Source organism: Balaenoptera physalus (genome assembly GCF_965194825.1).
Source record: "Balaenoptera physalus genome assembly, chromosome: 17".
NCBI lineage: Eukaryota > Metazoa > Chordata > Mammalia > Artiodactyla > Balaenopteridae > Balaenoptera > Balaenoptera physalus.
This window is the reverse complement of record NC_138895.1, coordinates 4,255,070-4,277,937: the sequence shown is the minus strand read 5'-3', so window position 1 is coordinate 4,277,937 and position 22,868 is coordinate 4,255,070. Positions and strand designations below refer to the sequence as shown.

The 22,868-nt window shown below is 40.1% G+C and overlaps 1 pseudogene across 1 annotated transcript in view; it reads right to left on the bottom strand.

Moving 5' to 3' along the window:
- LOC309646748 (lipoxygenase homology domain-containing protein 1-like) overlaps positions 1-22,868 on the bottom strand; it is a 135,446-nt pseudogene that overhangs the window by 74,591 nt on the left and 37,987 nt on the right. The window contains exon 2 of the transcript XR_014268650.1: positions 16,642-16,805. The product of XR_014268650.1 is annotated as a lipoxygenase homology domain-containing protein 1-like (transcript). The remainder of the gene's footprint in view (positions 1-16,641; positions 16,806-22,868) is intronic.

Here is a 22,868-nt window from a genome sequence, read left to right as displayed (position 1 = left end):
AAAGCCACACAATGCATGTCACACAAAGCAAAATGGATGGACCCTCACACGACGTGCTTGTCAAAATGAGGGGCTTCTCCTGCTCTAAGCCTGGACTTACTTTGGCTCTTTCAGAATAAGCAAGGAGGAGGGCATCTCATGGTAGCAAGGGACCTAGAGACCATTCTTCGCTATAACAGCCCAAATGGACAAAGAGAACCACCCTGGATTTGGCTCTCCGCATGTGTTTTGCATCCTTTTTTCCAATGCATTTGCACAGATTTGAACCTCTTACCATTGGGAGTGGCAGAAATAAAGATTTGGCCAGATAACAGGTCCTGCTTTAAAGCTGGGGAGGGGGTTGGTGCCACCTTCCACGCCCTTCTCTGTGATGGGCAGTGGTGACATGCAGTGTGAATCTTCTACGTCATGTTGGGCAGGCCCTTCTTTCCTCTCCAGAAGCAACATAAAACAGTAACCAGCACAGCGTTTGAACAGGGATTCTCCACAGGAACTGTGCAAGCATTACCTGTGTCATGTGTTGCAATAATGTGAAGTTTATCTCTCTGAGAAAGGAACACAGGGATCTTGGTGGGACTTACTTGGGAGCAATAGTTAACAGTCAACTTATTTCCAACTGTTTTCCAACAGAAGGGAAAAAATAATTCAATATATGGTTAGTTTTAAGAGGCTCCATGCCTTTGAAGGGGATTTGAATATTCTCCAGGAACAACACTTGGACAATCAGATTTAATAATAATAATAATAAACAATGGCCAAAGGCAAAAGATAGAATCGCGGAGCTTTTAAAAATCTATTTAAAAAGTGATCAGCGACTAGCTGTAAGGAAACAATTGCCCCCAAACAGGACTAAGTATTTCAAATGTTCAGAAAACACCTCTCCTAAAAATCTTATGCTGAGATCTAAATAATCACCTTAGTTTCCATCTCCTCTCACTGATTGTTTTATGGGAAGCAGAGCTCTCCAGCACGCAAGTGATTTTAAAATATTGCTTAGTATTTTTTATCCCAAGATAATTACCAGTTCATGCTGATGCCAAATATAAATTATGTTTATTCCTCTCCGAAAACCATGGCAGGGATTTTCATGGCGTTCACTAGAGCATGTGATCAGACGTGTGCATTATTTTGAAAGGTTACTCATATATGAGCTCCAGACTCGCATGTACACTTTGTCGAGGATGGTGACAGTGTCCACTGGTCTGAGTTTTCGTCAGTTTATTTCACTTTCAGATGAGCTCTTACATCGAACTCCCGGCAGTACTGACTTATTAAAATGCTAGCATTTGCCAACTAGAACACTGTCAAGCGTGTTTCAGCACCCCCGTTCACGATGCAGTTCAGGGGAAAATGCTCTCACTCTCACACTGCATCACAAGTGACGGTCTTAATCCCACCTGAAGTAATACAGTTGAAGTTGCTACTTAATTTCCAGCATCCACCTAACGATGGCAAATGTCACTGCAAATGTCAGGCGTGCAGTTCTCAGTATCAAAGTAGATTGCACAATTTGCTCTAGGAGAGAGTGCTGTTTTCTTTTCCCTTAGCAAAGTCACCAAACAGAATAGATTTTTATTTCTTTTACAGTACAATGGCTGTAAAAGAAACAGTCATCTTTATATACAGCCTGTCTTCCTGGCATAAGGTTGAAATAAATACAGAGAATATGTTTGAATTTAAGGCTTTTCTGAACAACACAGTCACCAACTACTTACATACTGCACGAATCTGTCTTTTACATCTTTCAAATGCCAGCTGCAGACTCCATCTCTTCCCCTGAATCCCTGTCGCTAATACTATCTCAGCAGGCTATTTTGATGTCCTGTGAGAATTAGGCCTCTTTTGGAAGCAGAAACATAACTCCCACTGATCCTGATCCAAGGTTTGCATTGCAGAATGAAGACAGAGAAGGTATGAGAAAGCAGATGAGCTGCTTATTTACGACCGCATAAGGTGTTAACCAGCCGTACGTACTTCTAAACTTCAGAACTATCTCCAAGTTAATAAGAGCACATTCGATCTTGTGTAGACCCACATTCTTTCCTGGGAAAGGCAGTGAAGGAAGCAAATGTCATTGCCCAGAGTTTAGAAATAAAGACGGGAAGATGTGGGTAAAGTCTTAAGTAACAAAGGTTGAAGGACGGAGCGAAATCACTTGGATAAATTAAAAGCTATTCAAATATATGCTAGAACTCAAGCTTTTAGCTTCCTGGAGAGCTCATATTCTTCATTAGCATTATAAAATGAGATTTATTCATTATTTATGCAATGGGACAGATAATATTGGCACAGAAGGAACTTGAAGCTTTGCTGGACTCTGTGAAGTTGATCTAGGTTGAATGGAGCGTGGCCATCAAGGGTCTCCTGGTAACACAATGACTGACTTTTCAGAGAGCTCAACAAATGTACGTCAACAACTGTGCACCAGACCCTTGTCAGAGTTTTAAGAAAGAAATGGTAAAAGAATGAATACAAATGAAAAATAAAGAATAGGAAAGAGAGCCTTGCTCACATCTCCTTGATTCATTGAAAAGATTTATGAAGCTGCAAGCATGATCTGTAATGACCAACCAGGTGTCTTAATCCGTGATATAATCAAGTGACCTCAGAAGATCAGGACTATGACCCTCCCACAAGTTACGAACCTCAGTATTAAATCAAAGCCATCCAAAGCTTAGGCTGATGGCAAATCTGTGCAGGATGTGAGGGGATGCAGATATGTCCACCTTCACACTATTGACAGCCGAGGGATGCTGGACAAGACCTAGAAGCAAGGCCATCTCTGACCATTCGCGCCAGGCATCCTAAGACCACCTTGTGGACAGATGTGCGGGGAGGGCAGCCTAGTTAATGGGATGGCGCAAACCTCCATGCACTTACTGAGGGATCACCAAGTGGCAAACATTTCGCTCCTGATTCTGGGACAAGCGAGAGCTTTATTGTACCTCAGTGAACTCCGCATCCCATAACCTCCTCTTCATTTGGTTGATGAAGAAGTTTCATGGCTATGATGGTTAACTGTTTTTAATTGAGGTATAACTGACATATAACATTATATGAGTTTCAGGTGTACAACATAATGATTTGATATTTGTATATATTGCAAAATGATCAACACTATAAGTCTAGTTATTTGTCACCATACATAATTATGGATGTTTTCTTGTGTTGAAAAATTTTAAGATTTATTCCCTTAGCAACTTTGAAATATACAATACAGTATTATTAAGTATAGTCGCCCTGCTGTACATCACATCCCCATGATTTAAAACATATCCAATACGTCATAATTTATACCCGTGCAGTCGAAGGAGTGAATGGATTAGTGATATGATGGCCTAGGTTGTGGCACATTTTAGCGAGGGACGTCTCTAACCAGTAACTACCATGATGACTTCCGACTAAAAAGAGGAAAATATTATTCCCAGTTTAGAAGAGTTTTCTCTTTGAAGGATGAGTGATACCCCCTGGCCTGTTCTTTGAAATCTGTTAAGAGTACCTCAGTCTCTAAACGTATGGACAACGTGATATAATGAAAGGCTGATATACTTTGCATACCTAGACTCACAAAAGTCTGTGCCCATTGCTCTTTTCTAGTTACCTGTTATTTTGTAGCCTGCATCCTGGCAGGTGGAGAAAATTTAATTAAATGTCGTACGTAGAATATTCCACACAAACCTGGCCCTTTGCGGGTGGTCCATAAATATTAATTTCGATACTCTATCAGGCAGACAAGAATGAGACATCTCTGCCACTGAGAATCTGCTTGTTTGGATTAGTTTTCTCTCAAAAACCTAATTTTGTGGCAAATCAGACTTTAAAGACAAAGGTAACAAATTGATGTGCCCCAGTTTATTTTGGGTTCCGCACAGCATTCAGTAACCTTAACAACAGTGTTGTCTGAGAGCGAGAACTAGCCATCTCCCCTTGAGATACTAAATGGTCTTCCTCATCCATTACTGGCAACAATTTTTTAAAAACAAGGAATATTTGTAGTAGAAATACAGGAAAGGAAATGGAGGGGGAATACATGAGCCCTTCCTTAAGTATCTATGATGGTAAGTATTCCAAGGACAGTCCCAAGAGAGAACTGTACATCCTCTCTCTGAGCACCTATAGCATTTTTTATCTTTACTGTTCAATGGGGTACTAACTCATAAAATTTCTGTCTTCTTATCTGTTTCATGTGTAAATGTCCTTTCTCTTCAATGGGATAGTTCCTTATTTCACAGTTCTGTAACTTTCAGAGGTCTTAGCACAGGATCAAAAATATTCTGTATATAATAGAGTATTTTATAAGTTATGTATATGGTATATATATATAATATATATATATAATATATAATAACTCTATAAGCACTCTATAAGCACTTGCTGAACTACATTTACATAAATAATATCCTTTGAAGACCCTATCTTTAAAAAGAAGAAAAAATTTGGTCTTCCTAAAATGCTTATTGAAAAACTGAATGAAATATTTTGTTTGGGTTTTATCCTACCTTTCTCAAGTTTGACAGGGATTTTCTGGTCTCCCTACTCCAAATTTATATTTGAAGGTATTTCTCATTTTGTTTCTTTTTCTCATTAAAAAGCCTATATTCTTTTTTATATATATAATTGTACTTCTACTTTTATTAAACTTTAACCAGTAAGAAAGCAATTACTGGTTACAAAAACTTACAAAAAATTAATTACAAAAAATTAATACTTCATCTCTATGAGTTTATTTTTTCTACTTTTTGTAATTAGAAAATCTTGATACATATTTTATTCTGTCTATATTATTGAAATTCTTTTATAATGATTATGTTTTTTAAAGTTAATCTGCCATGTCCAGGTTGCTTGTTGGACTCTAACTTAATGCCATCCATTAATGGAGAGAACCAGTACTCTATATTCACAATTGTTTAATGGTCTCTGCTTTAGGTAATCTTTCCCTATATATAAATTGCAAGATGTTTGTTTATTTAAAAGATTCTATTGTGAAGAGTGTGGGATCATTAATTAACACATGTTAAAGCAACTAACTTATAGAATATTGCTATGATTAATACCTAAACGAGAGGTTGAGTTAATTTCTAAGAAACGTCCCTGAGTGTTGCATAATTGACCGAGCTAGTTTTTCCACATTGTCCAGGGAGGACAGAAATGTTAAATCTCAGGGTCTCCAGAGGCCATAAGCATAGAGGTTAAGATTACAAACGCTCTTGAAACCCAGCTCTGCTATTTACTAGGTTAGTGACCTTGGACAAGCAATTTAACTGGTCTATGCCTCATTCTCTACCTCTATAAAATGAGGTTACTAATGGCACCTACCTCACAAGACTATAGTAAAAATTAAAAGACAATATATATAAAGCCCTTACAATAGTGCATGGTACATAGTAAATGCTCTGTAATTATTAGACATAATTATAATTGCATAATTACTTATGATTTCATATTATCCATGTGAATTTCATGCCTTTCAAGCTTCTTTCTCATTTTTTTCTTTTTTTTAACATCTTTATTGGAGTATAATTGCTTTAAAATGGTGCGTTAGTTTCTGCTTTATAACAAAGTGAATCAGCTATACGTATACATACATCCCCATACCCCCTCCCTCTTGTGTCTCCCTCCCACCCTCCCTATCTCACCCTTCCAGGAGGTCACAAAGCACCAAGCTGATCTCCCTGTGCTATGCAGCTGCTTCCCACTAGCTATCTATTTTACATTTGGTAGTGTATATATGTCCATGCCACTCTCTCACTTCATTCCAGCTTACACTTCCCCCTCCCCATGTCCTGAAGTCCATTAGAGAATGGACTGTATCTTTATTCCCATCCTGCCCCTAGGTTCTTCAGAACCTTTTATTTTTTAGATTCCATATATATGTGTTAGCATGCGGTATTTGCTTTTCTCTTTCTGACTTACTTCACTCTGTATGAGGGAATCTAGGTCCATTCACCTCACTAAAAATAACTCAATTTCATTTCTTTTTATGGCTGAGTAATAGTCCATTGTATATATGTGCCACATCTTCTTTATCCATTTATCTGTCGATGGACACTTAAGTTGCTTCCATGTCCTGGCTATTGTAAATAGTGCTGCAATGAACATTGTGGTACATGCTTCTTTTTGAATTATGGTTTTCTCAGGGTATATGCCCAGTAGTGGGATTGCTGGATCATATGGTAGTTCTATTTTTAGTTTTTTAAGGAATCTCCATACTGTTCTCCATAGTAGCTGTATCAATTTACATTCCCACCAAGAGTGCAGGAGGGTTCCCTTTTCTCCACACCCTCTCTGGCATTTATTGTTTGTAGATTTTTTGATGATGGCCATTCTGACCAGCGTGAGGTAATACCTCATTGTAGTTTTGATTTCCATTTCTCTAATGATTAGTGATGTTGAACATCCTTTCATGTGTTTGTTGGCAATCTGTATATCTTCTTTGGAGAAATGTCTATTTAGGTCTTCGGCCCATTTTTGGATTGGGTTGTTTGTTTTTTTGATATTGAGCTGCATGAACTGCTTGTAAATTTTGGAGATTAATCCTTTGCCAGTTGCTTCGTTTGCAAATATTTTCTCCCATTCTGAGGGTTGTCTTTTCATCTTGTTTAAGGTTTCCTTTGCTGTGCAAAAGCTTTTAAGTTTCATTAGAAACTTAATGGAATTTGTCCATTTCTTCCAGGTTGTCCATTTTATTGGCATAGAGTTGCTTGTAGTAATCTCTCATGATCGTTTGTATTTCTGCAGTGTCAGTTGTTACTTCTCCTTTTTCATTTCTAATTCTATTGAGTCCTCTCCCTTTTTTTCTTGATGAGTCTGGCTAATGGTTTATCAATTTTGTTTATCTTCTCAAATAACCAGGGTTTAGTTTTATTGATCTTTGCTACTGTTTCCTTCATTTGTTTTTCATTTATTTCTGATCTGATCTTTATGATTTCTTTCCTTCTGCTAACTTTGGGGTTTTTTTGTTCTTCTTTCTCTGATTGCTTTAGGTGTAAAGTTTGGTTGTTTATTTGAGATGTTTCTGGTTTCTTTAGTTAGGATTGTATTGCTATAAACTTCCCTCTTAAAACTGCTTTTGCTGCATCCCATAGGTTTTGGGTCGTCGTGTTTTCATTACCATTTGTTTCTAGGTATTTTTTGATTTCCTCTCTGATTTCTTCAGTGATCTCTCGGTTATTTAGTCGTGTATTGTTTAGCCTCCATGTGTCTGTATTTTTTACAGTTTTTTCCTGTAATTGATATCTAGTCTTATAGCATTGTGGTCGGAAAAGATACTTGAAATGATTTCAATTTTCTTAAATTTACCAAGGATTGACTTGTGACCCAAATGTGATCTATCCTGGAGGATGTTCCATGAGCACTTGAGAAGAAAGTGTATTCTGTTGTTTTGGATGGAATGTCCTATAAATATCAGTGGCGGGCTGCACAGGCTCCCAGGAGGGGAGGTGTGGATAGTGACCTGTGCTTGCACACAGGCTTCTTGGTGGCTGCAGCAGCAGCCTTAGCATTTCATGCCCATCTCTGGTGTCCACGCTAATAGCCGAAGCTCACGCCTGTCTCTGGAGCTTGTTTAGGTGGTGCTCTGAATCCCCTCTCCTCGCGCACCCCGAAACAATGGTCTCTTGCCCCTTAGGCAGGTCCAGACCTTTTCCTAGACTCCCTTCCGGCTAGCTGTGGCACACTAGCCCCTTCAGGCTGTGTTCACGCCGCCAACCCCAGTCCTCTCCCTGGCGTCTGACCTCCAAAGCCTGAGCCTCAGCTCCCAGCCCCAACCTGCCCTGGCAGGTGAGCAGACAAGCCTCTCAGGCTGGTGAGTGCTGGTTGGCAACAATCTCTGTGCGGGACTCTCTCCGCTTTGCCCTCTGCACCCCTGTGGCTGCGCTCTCCTCCGTGGCTCCGAAGCTTCCCCCGCTGCCATCCCCCACCCCCGTCTCCACCCACGAAGGGGCTTCTAGTGTGTGGAAACTTTCCCTCCTTCACAGCTCCCTCCCAGATGTGCAGGTTCCGTCCCTATTCTTTTGTCTCTGTTTTTTCTTTTTTCTTTTGCCTTACCCAGGTACGTGGGGAGTTTCTTTCCTTTTGGGAAGTCTGAGGTCTTCTGCCAGCGTTCAGTAGGTGTTCTGTAGGAGTTGTTCCACACGTAGATGTATTTCTGATGTATTTGTGGGGAGGAAGGTGATCTTCATGTCTTATTCCTCTGCCATCTTGAAGGTCCCCCCTAAGAAAGCCTATATTCTTAAATGTCTAATACTTTCTATTGAACATTATGTTTAAATGGTCTATTTATAAGTTTAAAAGTAAATGATATTACTTAAAGGTTGGTTTCATCTAAATCAAGACATATTAAAAATGCCCCAGCTATTGTTTAATATTGTCAAAGAAGAAGAAAACAAATATCATTCCAAGGCTATTTTACCTTTATTATTTAGAAGTTCTTTTTTGAACATGACTTTAATTTCTCGTTACAATATATTTATTCTCTTCTCAGAGAAAATGGAACATTATGTTTGTTAGAACATCTTATTTTCCTCACTGGAAAATTAAAATTTTATCTTTAGCTCTTTAGTGACTGTAGTCCTAAAAGAACTAACAAAACAGAAATAAATAAATCTACCTACACATATATATGAGCTCAGAGATGTAGAGAGTTGGAAAGAGTGTCACTCTCATCTTTACAAGAAATAAAAGCCTAGACAAACTGTAAATTAATAACTTTTCTTGAGAACTCACCCAAAAAACTAACCCAAAATCTAGGGAGAGACATAGAGAGACAGGACTTAAATATTTCCTTATGTGGAGCCGATGCCAACAGGTGTCATATAAGTCAGTAAAGTAATTCCCCTAGGAATTTGGAACAAATGCTAAAAGCTAGGTGGGAACTGTCTCAAGAGTTTCACCTCCTCGCAGGCGTTTGCTCCAGGAGACCCATCAGGCATTTGCAGGGAAGACTGGGGAGAACACTAAGAAAGGTTTCCTCCTGGTGCTGGCTGGGAGGATGAGCCAGTCTTACAGCAATGCAAGGATTTCAGTTTCCACCAAAAAATCACCACACCACAAAATTGTACGGTAAAAATCACAATATTTCTGGGAAAACGTGCGGTTGGGGAACAACACTCAAAAACTCCATCAGTGACATAAAAAAAGGATAGATACCTAATCAAAGTGGTAGTCAGTCTCATGCATGTTAATGGTTAAGAACTATGTAAGGACTGCAATAGATGTTGCACTTTACCCTGAAAAAAACATGAAATTTACCCGTGGAAGGCGTGTGGAAAGAAATGCAGCTGGTGAGTTATAGTCAAGTGGTGGAAGGAGTGTTATCAGAAATTGGAAGGAAATTTTTAACACCAGATATGGACAGATATGACAGACAGTGAACTGAGATAGAGGTAGATGCCTGAGATGCGTGTGTGTGTGTGTGTGTAGTTTCTATACTCCCTTGTGACCTGGTTCAGTTGGGTGGAGTTTTCTGTGTTTCTTGTGGATATCTTATGCATAATTAACACATGTGAAATTCTAGTTATGCTCAAATTGTTCCTTAATATATCAATCATATTGGAACAAATTCACATTTTCAAAACAAGTGTTATGGCCTAACTAATTACACTTTATTTCCATCTTAACATTTGTCATTACATCTACTTCTTATCCTAATTTCTAGTCTCAATGCTTCTAAAGAGGTGCCCTCCCCGTTTATGAAACCTATTCTTCCAGCTGTGCTTTTGGTGGCAGTTAAATCAGTGGGTCACTCTGCCCTTCAAGGGGTCTAGCTCTAAGACTTGCGGCAGCTCTCCAGCAATTCGATGTAAAAAACGTCTCTCCCCTGACGCCTTCTCCTCCCACTGAAAAGTGGACAACCTCCTTTTCCTGTCAAAGCCCTACTCTTTACCCTGTCGTGCCTCCGTCTAATCTCCTGATTCTCTTCAACCAATAAGCGTAAGGGGAAAGGCCCCACATCTACAGACACCATTTCTCTTCACCATGACAGACTCTTTACTTCCCTATCAGCTCCCTCAGTAATAGCCTCCTTGTTGGCGACTTCATCCTTTTTCTTTCCATTTTCATGCCCCATTCCTGCAAAGCGTCTGGCTGCTGGGCACTGTTTTATTTTCCTGGGGCTGCCATAGCAAAGCACCCCAGGCTGGGCGGCTTAAAACAATAGAAACGTGTTCTCTCACCGTCGTGGAGGCCGGAAGTCTGAATGCAGTTGTCGGCAAGGCCGTGCTCCGCCTGAGACTCTGGACGGAGTCCTTCCCGCCTCTTCCTAGCTGCTGGTCGTGGCCATCACCCTTGGCTCACAGCAGCCGTCTTCCAATCTGTCTCTGTCCTCACAGCCGTCTCCCTATGTGTCACTCTTCTCTCTTATTAGGACACCAATTGCATTGGATCAAGGGCCTGCCTTATTTCCAGTATGACCTCTTGTTAATTCACATCTCAATCACATCTGCAAAGACCCTATTTCCAAATAAGGTCACATTCACAGATACCAAGTGTTAAGATTTCAACATCTTTTGGGGGGTTCCCCCCCTAATAGTCACCTCTTCTTTCTTGAAATTCTCTTGTTCATTTGCTTTCCAAATGCAATAAAAATATTTTTAAATTTCTGAATGTTTACTCTGTGCTAAACATCTTACATGGGTTTTATATATTCCGCACAATCCTCACAACTCTTAGATAGGTGCAGTTATTTTTGCCCATTTTACAGAGGATAAAATTTTAAATAGCTGCTCACAAATACACAGCTGGTCACGTGGCTCAAATGTGAATCTAGGAGATCTGATCCTGACACCCACACCTATCACAATTCTTTGACCAGCAACCCAGGATCACAACTGCTGGGAAAATTAGTGCTTCACGGCTGATCTTAGAAAACATGGCCGAAATAGAATGATGGGAGAAAATCCCAAACAGCAAAGATTTAGGAGAGAATGGGAAGAGAAAGAGACAAGGCAAGAAGGGTAGATTAGTATTTCAAAAGGTTTTGCAAAGAAGGGGAGGAGAACGGTCAGTCGTTTCAGAGCAGAACAAGGGTCATTTTGAGAACAGGGGGGCATAAGCCTGTTGGTAGAATGAAAGCAGAGGTTAAACAGAAGCATCCTGAAAAGGAGAGAAGAATAAGGACGGCTGATGGAACACCATCTTGAAAGGCAGAAGAGGATGTGATGAAGCCCACACATCGAGGTGCTGGTCACTGAAAAGGCACCATTTCACCAGGTCCCCAGAGAGGGGCTAGAGAAAGATGTTTTCTTCTCTCGTGTCTCAGCTTTACCAAACATCTAACATCTATCTCAGAGCAGACTTCATTAAACGCCCTTTTTCTCTTCTCCTCACAAAGGTTTTTGGCTTAATTAAGGAGAGGGTCAAGCCATTCTTTGTTGGCATTCCTCCAATAAATAAAACCTGATTACTATCTGCGGCCCATAATCTTTTTGTTTAATATGTAGCCATTGAATGAGAAAATGTATTCCCTCTGAAAAGTGGTTACCTTCTTTTTGTAATTTATTCTGTGCTGGGATTTCGGTTTCTGAAGTTTATTCTGTATTTAAGCAGAGCAACTCCACCAGCTTTTCTCGGTAACAATTCACATGTGAAAATTTGGTGGTCGAGATGTAGATGTCATTCAAAAATACTTCAACTTCTGTGACTGAGGAAAAAAATCAAGGTAAATTGTCCCTAGGATCTGGCATCCACAGAAGAGTCAGTCGTGTCAGCGGGGCACTGCTTAGTGCTGCAATTCCTACGTGCCCGATGCAGTCAGTGTGAAATATCACCAAATTCCAAGCTTCAGGTCCACCAAAAGATAAATAAACAAACACATAAATAAATAAAAGGAGAAGAAGGAGACGAAAAAGGAGGAGGATGGAGGGGAAGAGGAGAGAACAGAAAAGAAAAGTATAAAGAAGAAAGTCACACAGAGTTTTGCCAAAATCAAAATGACATGCTGGCTCCCATTTAGCTAATGGCTAATAATTTGTAGATCCGCATAGACATCTAACCTGTAAACAGTGAAAAGGCCCAAGAGAAACGTTCCTGCTCTTAACGTGCACACTCACTGCCGTTCTCCAGGCCGCCAACCTAGTCTGGGCTCCCTCTGCACTTCCTCCTGCCTGTAGCCTCCACTCGTGTTTCTGCACAGACCCCCATCCCAGCAATAGCCACCCACCAGCCATCTGCCAAGCTGCCTTCCTGCCCTCATTCATCGGAAGAATTATCTTAAATCCCACCCCATCAAGAAGACTACCCCAGTCTGTGGGCAGGATTTTAAGAATCAGCCTCAGGAATATAAAGACAAGAATGTTTTATGCTTTATATAAAGTGCTTTAATTGTGAACTCTTTCAATCTGTACAGTAGCATTATAAGGTATTATTGTACCCATTTTACAAAGGAGGAAATTAAAGCTTAGAAACATTAAGTGGTTTGTCCACATTTCCTAGATAGTAAAGGTCAGAGTTGGAACTCAAATAGAGGTCTTCTAATTCCTGCTGGTATAAATTGTTCTTAAAAAGGCAAAAATGTATGATGCACTCTATTCTAGGAACATAAGCGGTATTCAAATGATTGTGCAAGTGCCCTGTGAGCTCTTAATAAATATTAAACCTATTCATCTACAAAATTAATTGCCTTCATACAGTAGTAAACCAGAAGCAGGAAACTGCCTTCTAGGAGTGAAGGGCTTAGCCACTAACTTTTCCCAAGCAACAGAGAGAGAGTACTATTTAGTGTTTCAATTTGCAAAAATGCAATGAAAAGCTCAGCTGAATCTCTGGGCAGGTTTATAAGCAAATAATAACCATATAAGATACATGGGATTCCTTTATGATGCCCTCCAAGTGAGAAAGATCGCAAGGGAAATTTAACAATGAGTGCCCCAAGGGAAATGAGCAAATAGTCAACAGATTTCAGCCAAGTCATTGTCATTAAACTTTCATGCTTTCAACATGAATATTCAGGAGTGTCTCGTCTATGTCAGTCAATGGATAAGATTCAGGAGTTAGCAACTGAACGAGGTCCAGCCCCTACAGTCTAGGAGCTCTTCTCTGCCTGCTCTCTTTAAACTTTCTGCTCTAATGGACTCTTGCTCTGATTTTGTCTTGGTCATTTTTCTAAAGATGTCTCATTTTTTCAGCCTGTCTCTCAGTGACATTTCAGGTGCTCCTATAGGGTTGACTCTGTAGTCTACGGAGGGTAGCTGTCAAAACTGCTGCAAAGCCTGACATTATTTTGCCAGCCTTTTTTTGAAGGAAGAATCTTTCTCCACCCTCTATACCATCCTACAATCAAGGTTCCCTTCAAGACCTATGATTGGGTCAGGAGAACATTACAGTTGCCCCACTGCCACATACAACATGAACCAGTTATACAAAAGGGAAATTTTCACTGTTCTGACAGTAATGAGATAGTCAGTGTTTCAACACTACTTGGCTGGTAGCTCTTAAATTTCATGGATTCGTTCACATGACATATTATAGGCACAAAGTCATATTTACATTGGCTCAGTTCTTATTTGTCTTCAGCAGATTACAGAAATCACAGCCATAAATAGAAGATTTCATAGAGGAATAGAAGTTTAATAGGATAGAACAAAATATGATAAAGGGGAGAGCATGACTTCTGGAATGACATATTGAGTCCCTCCATGTATCCAGTCCTCCAAAAATGCAATAGCAAAAATGATTGAAATCAAAATTTTAAGAACTCTGGAAATTAACCAAAGGCTCGCAACAATCTGAGGAGTACTTATTCAATGAAAACTCTAAACCTTGGTAAGAACAGAAGGGTTTGTGTACTGTAACTTGATCTACTTCCATTTTTCTCTCACCAGTTCCACAATATCCTTAAAAATCAACAACCTCGCAACCACAGTGGCTGTGAAAACCAACAGGAAGCCTGTGTACTTCCAGGCACAACACAGTCAAACTACTGAACACCAAAAATAAGGGGAGAACATGGGAAGCGGTAAAAGAAAATGACTCATCACATACAAGGGATTCTCAATAAAATTAACATCTGACTTAGAAAACATCAGAGAGCGGTAGGACGACATCTTCAAAAGACAAAAGAAAAATTGTCAACTAGGAATTCTACATGCTAATTAAGACGTTCCGAGAATTCATCACTAGCAGAACAGCCTTACAATAGAAACTAAAGGGAATCCTTTAGGTTGAATTGAAAGGACACCAGAAGTAATTCAAACCCATACCATTGAGAAAGTTAAAAGACAACTCACAAAATGGGAAAAAAACATTTATAAGTCACATATGTGATAAGAGACTCATATCCGGAATATATAAAGAACTCAAATTCTTTAGTAAAAAGATAAATAATCCAATTAAAAATGAGCAAAGAATTTGAATAGACATTTCTCCAGTGAAGATATACAAATGTCCAACCAGCACATGAAAAGATGCTCAACATTATTAGTCGTTAGGGAAACGCATCTCAAAACCACAATGAGACATCATGTCACACCCACTAGGACCACCACGATCAAAAAACAGACAATAATAAATTTCCGTGAGAAGGCAGAGAAATAAGAGCCCTCAGACATTGCTGGTGAAAATGTAAAAATGTTTCAGCCACTTCGGAAAACAATTTGGCAGTTCCTCAAAATGTTAAACACAGAGTTACTATGTGATCCAGTAATTCTACTCCTAGGTGTCTACCCAAGAGAAATGATAACACACAAAAGCGTGGATGTTCATAGCAGCATTATACCGAATAATTATTCCTATTCATAGCTGAAAAACAGAAACAACCCAAATGCCTATCAACTGATAAATGGCTATATAAAATGTGGTCTATCCATACAATTAAATATTAACCATAAAATATGAAATACTGATACTTGCTACAACATGGATTAACCTTAAAACATTATGCTAAATTTTAGAAAGCTATACACAAAAGACTCCATGTTGTATGGTTCCATTTATGTGAATTATCTAGAACAGGCCAATCTGTGGAGATAGAACGTAAATTACTGATTTCCAAAGGCTGGAGAATAGGGGGTTGGAGAGTTACTGCTATTGCATATGGATTTTGGGGGGAGGGTTATGAAAATGTTCTCAAATTAGAGCGTGGTGATGGTTGTACAACTTAGAGAATATATTAAACACCAAAAATTGTACACTTTAAACAAGTGAATGTTATGGTATGTGAATTCATCTTCATAAAGCTCTTTTAACAAAATGGTAAGAAGTGAAGATAACTTACATAGATCCACAGTCACATACGGTAGCTTGCAACAAGGTGCTGAGAAATTTTAATTAAAAGATTCACAGACTTAGGAAATGAACTTATGGTTACTGGGAGGAAGGGTGGAGGGAGGGATACTTAGGGAGTTTGGGGTTGACATGTACACACTGCTATATTTAAAATGGATAACCAACAAGGACCTATTGTATAGCCCAGGGAACTCTGCTCAATATTATGTAACAACCTAAATGGGAAAAGAATTTGAAAAAGAATAGATACAGGTATATGTATAACTGAATCACTTTGCTGTACACCTGAAACTAACACAACATTGTGAATCAACTATAATCCAATATAAAATAAAAAGTTAAAAAAATTTTTTAAATATATCATCAGTTTTACTGCAGGGCAAAAAAAAGAAAGATATTAAACACTACATATGGCAGAAATAAACACCATGATTTGGGGTGTGTAGTAATGATTTAATAACAATTAAAATTTACCAATTACTATGTCTTGCTGGGCACTGTGCTATAAATTAGACACTTTTACAAAGTCCTTTGTCAGAATAGATCAAGAGAATCCCATTTCTCAGAACGCGTCATAAGGAAATAAGACAGCTTTGGTTAGAAAAAGGAAGAAACTACGGTAAAAAATGCCTTTGTTACAGCATTATTTATAACAGCTAACACCTAGAAGCCATTTAAATGTCCAACAATAGCGAAGTGCTCATCTACCTTTGGTAAATGCAGTGGTAAATTTCATATACATAATATTTAATCCATAAAAATTATAACTGGGAAGACTAGCTCCTTGTTTTAAATCAGGGGCTACAAATTTGCTTATGTGCTACAATATTAATAGCAAACATTTATTGAGCATTTCAGGTACTGCTCTGAACACTTTCCACGGATTAATTCATTTAATCCTCACGGTAACCCTCTGAGGTCAGTGATATTCAGGCGCACAGCAGTTAAGTAACTTGCAGAGGTCAGCATGCCAGTAAGAGGTAGGGTCAGCATTTGAATCTTGGCCATCTGACGCCTCAGACCGTGCTTTAGCCTGGACCACCTTTGGTGGAGGCTGGACCACCTTTCCAGCAAAGCACTGTGCTCCATGGATACGGGCAAAGACCGAAAAAGATATTCCAAATGGAAATATCTGACTTGACGGCAAGGTTAGGAGTACATGTTTTCACTCTAACTCTTTAACTTTCTAAAGTTCATATACTTTGTTGACTTTATACAAATAAAAAGCGGGGGAGAAACAAAAGTCTTGTATTCCTGTCATTATTTTTGTTTCCCAGCTCCCTCAGAATAAAAGATTTCATGTTTACCGAGAAAATGTAATGCAAACGCAATACCAAAGCAAACAAACAAAACTTTTCTCTATTCCATCTTAGAGAATGTGTCTTGTAATATGTCTTAGTAAGAAAGTTATATCAATTTTACCTTGAATATATCTGCATGGTTGGGGTTAAACAGCTGGTGTTTCCCAGATCCCAAAATAATAGGACCTGAACATCTCGTTTCTCCATAGACATAAAGGGATACTGTTGCCGCGGTGCCGGCATTCTCAAGATCCCCAGTGACAACAGTCACCTTCCAATCTCCTTCTGCAAAGGAAAAAGGAAATCAATATGAAACTGCGGAGGAAAACCACATTGATATTAGGAAATGAGGAATTCTATGTAATCTACTTAGTTATGAAATGAATAATTTGTGAAGTTAAGAAGTATTAAAATCATTGCTCATCATGGACTCCCTTTTGGAAGGTAGCATGTAGAAAAGTTTTGGCAATATGATAGCATTTTAATTACAGAGCAAATAAGCAGTGGGCTTTTCATGACAACAGATACTTTGGGGGAATTTAGCACTAGGTGTTTGGCTGGCAGATTTAGGAGTCTATTTAGGCATCACTGTCAGATCTGTGGGTGGGAATGGGTGACAGACATGTGACAGCCTAACATGAAGGCATTATCTGCACTAGGAGTCACCCTTTCACAAGCCGGGGCTAGTGACACAGTTTAGAGATCAGAGCAGAATCATGGTGAGGATGCGGAAGACCTAAAAACAAAGCAAAAAGAGCTAAAACTTTTTTCAAGGAAAAATACTGGAGTCCCTTAAGGGTTGGAATGTTGTATGTAGGACCTAGCAAAGGAAGCTGGGTTTGGGAGAGGGAGGATGAAGAGAAGAGGTATTTGAAATAAAGAAAGACAACATATCATGTAAGCAGAATGGACGGCTGAGCTCCCTGCCCCGGTGGTGCTGGGAACACAGGAAGGCTGAGCGAGCAGAGCATGACAGAAAACATCTTTTTAAAAGATCTGCAGCTTGTTCTATGATTGTTTAGTTGGAAAGACAAACTGAGATGGTATTTATTTGATCATTTTGTGCACTTTGGAAAACCATACCATCAACCCCGCAGCAGTAAACCCTCTGACGCTGAGGCACGCCAGGCAGTCAAGCGTAACAGAGGATGAGGTCCTGTCTGCTGGAAATCTATGCAGGGCACACAGTCTGTTCATCACGGGTCACCCCTGGATTACAGGGACAATTTAAAGACGTCTTTCTTGTTATTTCCAAAGGCTCCATGAACACACGCCACCTTGTGAGTATTTTTTACATTTTCAAAATGTGATTAAGACCCACCACCAACCCGGACACCTGAGTTCTCAGCAACGTCTCCACCAAGACGTTATCTTCCTTTCACTACATAATGCTATTCTCCCCTCCCCAATGTGTCCACAAAGAGCGCTCATATATCTGATTGCTTTAACACAACTTGGGTCAAGTAAATTTTGCGTAATGTTAGATTTGATAATGAAGGCGGAGCTTAAGGCTTGCTGCCAAGATGGCCCAGGAGTACAGACCTGAGAAAGGACTCCTCCGCCCCTTCTACCCTGTGGCAAGTATGCTTTGAGGAACTGCTATTCATGTAGGAAAACAGGAAACGTGCAAATTTCAAACTATAATTCCACTGAGAATCCTATCACGATATCGATTCTTATAGAAAGCTTTCCACCTAGGCTTTGATGAACAATTCAAGAAGTTAAAGAATCTCTTTCCTTTTTTTTTTAGATCTTTCCCATCTCGTCCTCGTCTCCTTCCCTGCCACCTGAGCCTGCCCTGGGACCTGGCATCGTGCTCTCATGGGGAGAAGGTCAGGAATGAGTTTGCACATCAGCTTGGATGTCTTGTTTACTAAAATAGAGACAAACAACAATGATCTATGGATTTATATAATACTCTTGTGTTCTTCCCTTTTGGAATTAGCATGTCACCAGGACATGAGCTTTAAAGGTGGAGTTACTAATGAAATATCTAATGTGATGATTTTTGTTGATTTTCAACTTTTCCTGGGCATAATTTTCTTTTCTACCGCTGGACAAAAATATTTTCCAATATTTCTATAGTATACTTTTAAAACATGATCGCTTAACTTCTCTACGAATGTCTCAGTATCTAAAATACAAAATAGGAACATTTGTAGAAAATAACATAGAGGAACACTCTTGAGTCTATATTTAAAATTCTACTGTCCTACGAAACAGTTTATTTTTATCAGAGTTAAAAATATGTTCATAATTTTTGTATTGCTTATAATATGTGTCACAGTTACAAGTTTTTTTCTGTAATTTGTGAAACTTTTTTCACCAAAAAAATCGAAAGAACATGAGTTCGGATATTCTGTCTATACAAGTTTTTCTTTTTTTTTCTTTCCTTGTAGCTGCTATCTATTCAACCAAGGAATCATACCCAAAAATACTGCCATCTGTTAACCCCTTTAGAAATCATTTCTATTAACTCAAAACTCCCAAAGGAAGAAACAGAATTTCATGTAATTGAAGTCTAAATATTTCTATGTTTACCAGTGTTTTGAAAGGCTTAAAAAATACCATTGTTGATAATCTACCTCAGACTGTCCCATTTTATTCTCTTTTTGTTGGCTTTTGACCTTAAATTTGGGAAGATACTAAATCCTGCTACAGAAAAAAGAAAAATTTTCTTGGAGACTTCGTCCTAGTAGGCTTATTTTTCTTTTGTGTCAAAAATATTTTTAAAGAAGTCTAGATATACTTTATGATCTCTAAATAGCCCGTAACAGTTTGGATTTCTTGTCAATAAGGAAGTAAGGTTTAACAGGAACTTTCACTTTAACAATGAAAAGTACAGGCTCTGTCGTTTGACACTCCTATGCACCTAAGGGCAATAAGTATATATACAATTGAACTAGAAAATCCTGAACTTCAGGACACAAAGCTATGCCAACACTTGGAATTCCATAATACTTGCTAACCAGCTGGTTTACAGATATTAAGTGTCCATATTACGTACAAGCCTTGTGATGGGCATTCAAGAGGCTCTAAGGGACCACATGAGTCAAATTAGGAACTCCGACTCAACAGAGTTTATAGATCTCACCTAATACCAAGCTTACTGGTGATTCACCAGCAAACCACAAGCTAAGCGTTCTTCCTTTGCAAAGTTCATAGACCAGGGTTGGCAAATTATGGCCCACTGGCCAAATCCAACCTGCCGCCTGTTTTTGTAATTAAAGTGCCACTGGAACCAGCACCTCGTTTGTTTATGGATTGTCTGTGGGAGCTCTTGTGCTACATGGCAGGGCTGAGTAGCTGCCACAGAGACCACACGTCTTGCAAAGCCTAAGATGCATATTAATCGGCTCTTTATCATAAAAGTTTGTCGATGCCTTCCCTAGATGACCAATACAACTCAAAAAGGTCCTCTCCAGCCTGCATTAGAACACGTGCTGGTTCAGATTGAACATGTGGGATATAAACAAGGCATGCAGAGCAATCACGCCCCATTGATTTCCCAGCTCACGTAACAGTTTCCAAGCATGCCCCAATCCACAAACACCAGGTTTATTTACAACAGGCAGCCTGGACAAACCAGGCGTATCCTGCTGTGTCATGCTGCATGATTTACAGAAGTCCTCGCTGATAACTCCCAACCCACTTGTTCTTCTGCAACGTGACCACCCTACTGCTCTGTAAAGAGGTGGAGTCTATTTCCCTCCCCGCGAGTCTGGGTTGCCCTTGGCCAATACAACGCAGCAGAAGTGACATTCTGGGACTTGCGAGTCAAAGTCAGCCTGGGTCTGTCAGAACACTCTCTCGCGGCCCCCGGAGGCACACAGCGAGGCTTCAGGCAGGTAGGTAACTCCAGGTGAGCACCTGCGGCCGCACGAGTGAGCTGCAGGAGAGTCCAGCTCGCCATCCCTTCAGATAAGCACGCTGCAGAGCGATAGGACTGAAATCACAGGAGATTCACCTAGGCAAACCCACTTAGCTGAGCCACATCAATCTACTGAAAGATAACGATAAATCACTGTTTCGAGCCACTAAGTTTTGGGGTGGTTTCTTGTGCAGAGAAAACTGGAGCAGCTGTTGAGACCATTTCACAGACAGGAGCTCTCAATTATCTTTTTACTTACAGATACCGTTTGTGTTTTTTCCAGGAGGTCTGATTGTTAGCATGTATGCAAGGGATTTGACTGAGGCATCCCTTTCATTTCCCAGGTAAAGGGGGAAAAAAAAAATAGATTGCAGGCCTGCTGTTAACTTTTTCCTCTCCAAATTTTCTTACTAATTGGAGTTTATCTTCAGGAAGGCATGAGCGAGTTATTTTGGTGAACAAAGTCCCTGTAGCTGGTGGAGTTCAAAGCCCTTTCTTAGATCTGAGCATTTCATCTTTATCTTCTTCTGTGCATTCTGTTACAGGGGTTCATGGACTTGACTTTGTGGCTCAGAAAATTGCCCCTGTGGTTGAATATAGAAACTTCTGTGTCTAGACGCAGTTTCAGTTACTTGGCAACTCTCCACTGAATGAATACTCAAAGAAACGTAGGGAGGATACATGTAAATTAAGCTCTTACCATGTACTTGCTTGTTCACATACTGAGGGAAAAGTCTTCAAGCTGCCTGCCATGAAGTCACACAAAGCACAGTAAAAACTATGGCACTGGCACACTTTGCTTCATGACGCACACACAGCAGCACATGCCCCTGACACGAACCCAAGCATCACAGGGAGATGCAGTGAAGGTAACAAAACCCAGTGCACCTGTGCAGATGCACCTCCGCGGGCCTGGTTACGGGGAGGGAAGGTGGGGTCAGCCTATGAAGACAGGTACCACACGGCCGCAGAGATGCTTGCGCAGCGCCTGCTAGGTGGAGGGGAGCGTCGGCGCAGGGGAGATGGAAGAGAAAGAGAACTGCGGGCCCTAATGTTAAACAGATCCGCCTCCACCCCGAAGCCCCCAGGGGAGGGTCCCCCAGACGCCAGGTGGTGAATCCAAGAATTCCTTCCACCCACCGTCCCTTGGCTCCTTGAGAGGGGCCTTTCCCCATCTTTACTTCCACAGCAGTATTTTAACCTTACTCACAGATCGGCAAGCCTGTCATATGCTTAACTCAACTCTGCTGGCGATACTGATACCCGCCGAGCCGCAGCACTCCCGAAAGCAGCCTCGACCCCCGAGGCCCCTCTCACAGGACGGCTTTGCTTTGCTCCACCCTCCAGCCATCCAGAGGGCCCCTTCCCACCTCCAGGCTCAGCCAGGATGTCCCTCCCCTACCTCTTCTCCTCCCCACCCCCACCCCGTGAACACCTTTGACCCCCGGCTCAGCTCAAGGTCGCCCCCTCTAAGGAGAGTTTCCAGACGCCCTTCACAGTCACGAGAATGAAGCCTGCCCCTGGTCTCCTGGACCCGGGCACACTTCAGCCCTTAGACATGTAAATTAATGCCACCTCTGCACGCCTCCCACCCCTTGAAGGGCACGTTTCTATCTTAAATGTCCCTGTGTCCCCAACGCCTAGCACAACATCAGCACACGGTAGCCTCTCAGACAAAGAATGAGTGAAAGATGCATACAACATTTGGGGATCTGTTAAGAAGTATTTTGAAAAGTAAAGACCTCATGGGTGAGGAAGGGCATTCAAGGTATTATTAGGGATGTTTCAGCACAATATAAAAATATTTCTCAATTAACAAGCAACAAGTCTTTCTGATGATATGTCATTAGTGTTGTTTTTTGTACAAAGGACAAGGACATTGTTATTTACCTCATAATTGGTCTTGTTATTAGCACAAAGATAATAGAAACAATATTGACCTCGTAGGACCCAAATTTTGAAGGGTAAGTAAATACATTTCAATAAGATTGGCAAAGATATTGTAAATAAGACAAATTATTACTTTATTCTAATTTTGATAATTTTATCTCCAAACAATTCTATGTATATAAACTCACAAGTCCTTCAAAATACCTCATAAGAGGATCATGAGATTTTTTGAAATTTTTAAGTACTTTACAAATATTTTTATTCTTCCAAGAGACAAATATTATTAATCCTATTATACACGTAAAGCAATAGAGAAATTACATGCTGACTACCACAGGAGTTGGGAAAAATTTGATTCTGAATTAGAAACAGTTATGCTTCCTAGAATAAAATGGTTTCAAGCAATGCTTAATATTCTCCACTTTAAGTCCAGAAAACAACCATAGAACACTATCAGCAATGGATCTATTATATATTTCATATTGATATTGGATTAGGGTGAACCTTTTGTCGTTTCTCTGTTTCTGTTCACTATGTATTGCTGTGGGGAAGGACACCCCGGTTCTAAATGGAGAAGCAGCACCAGA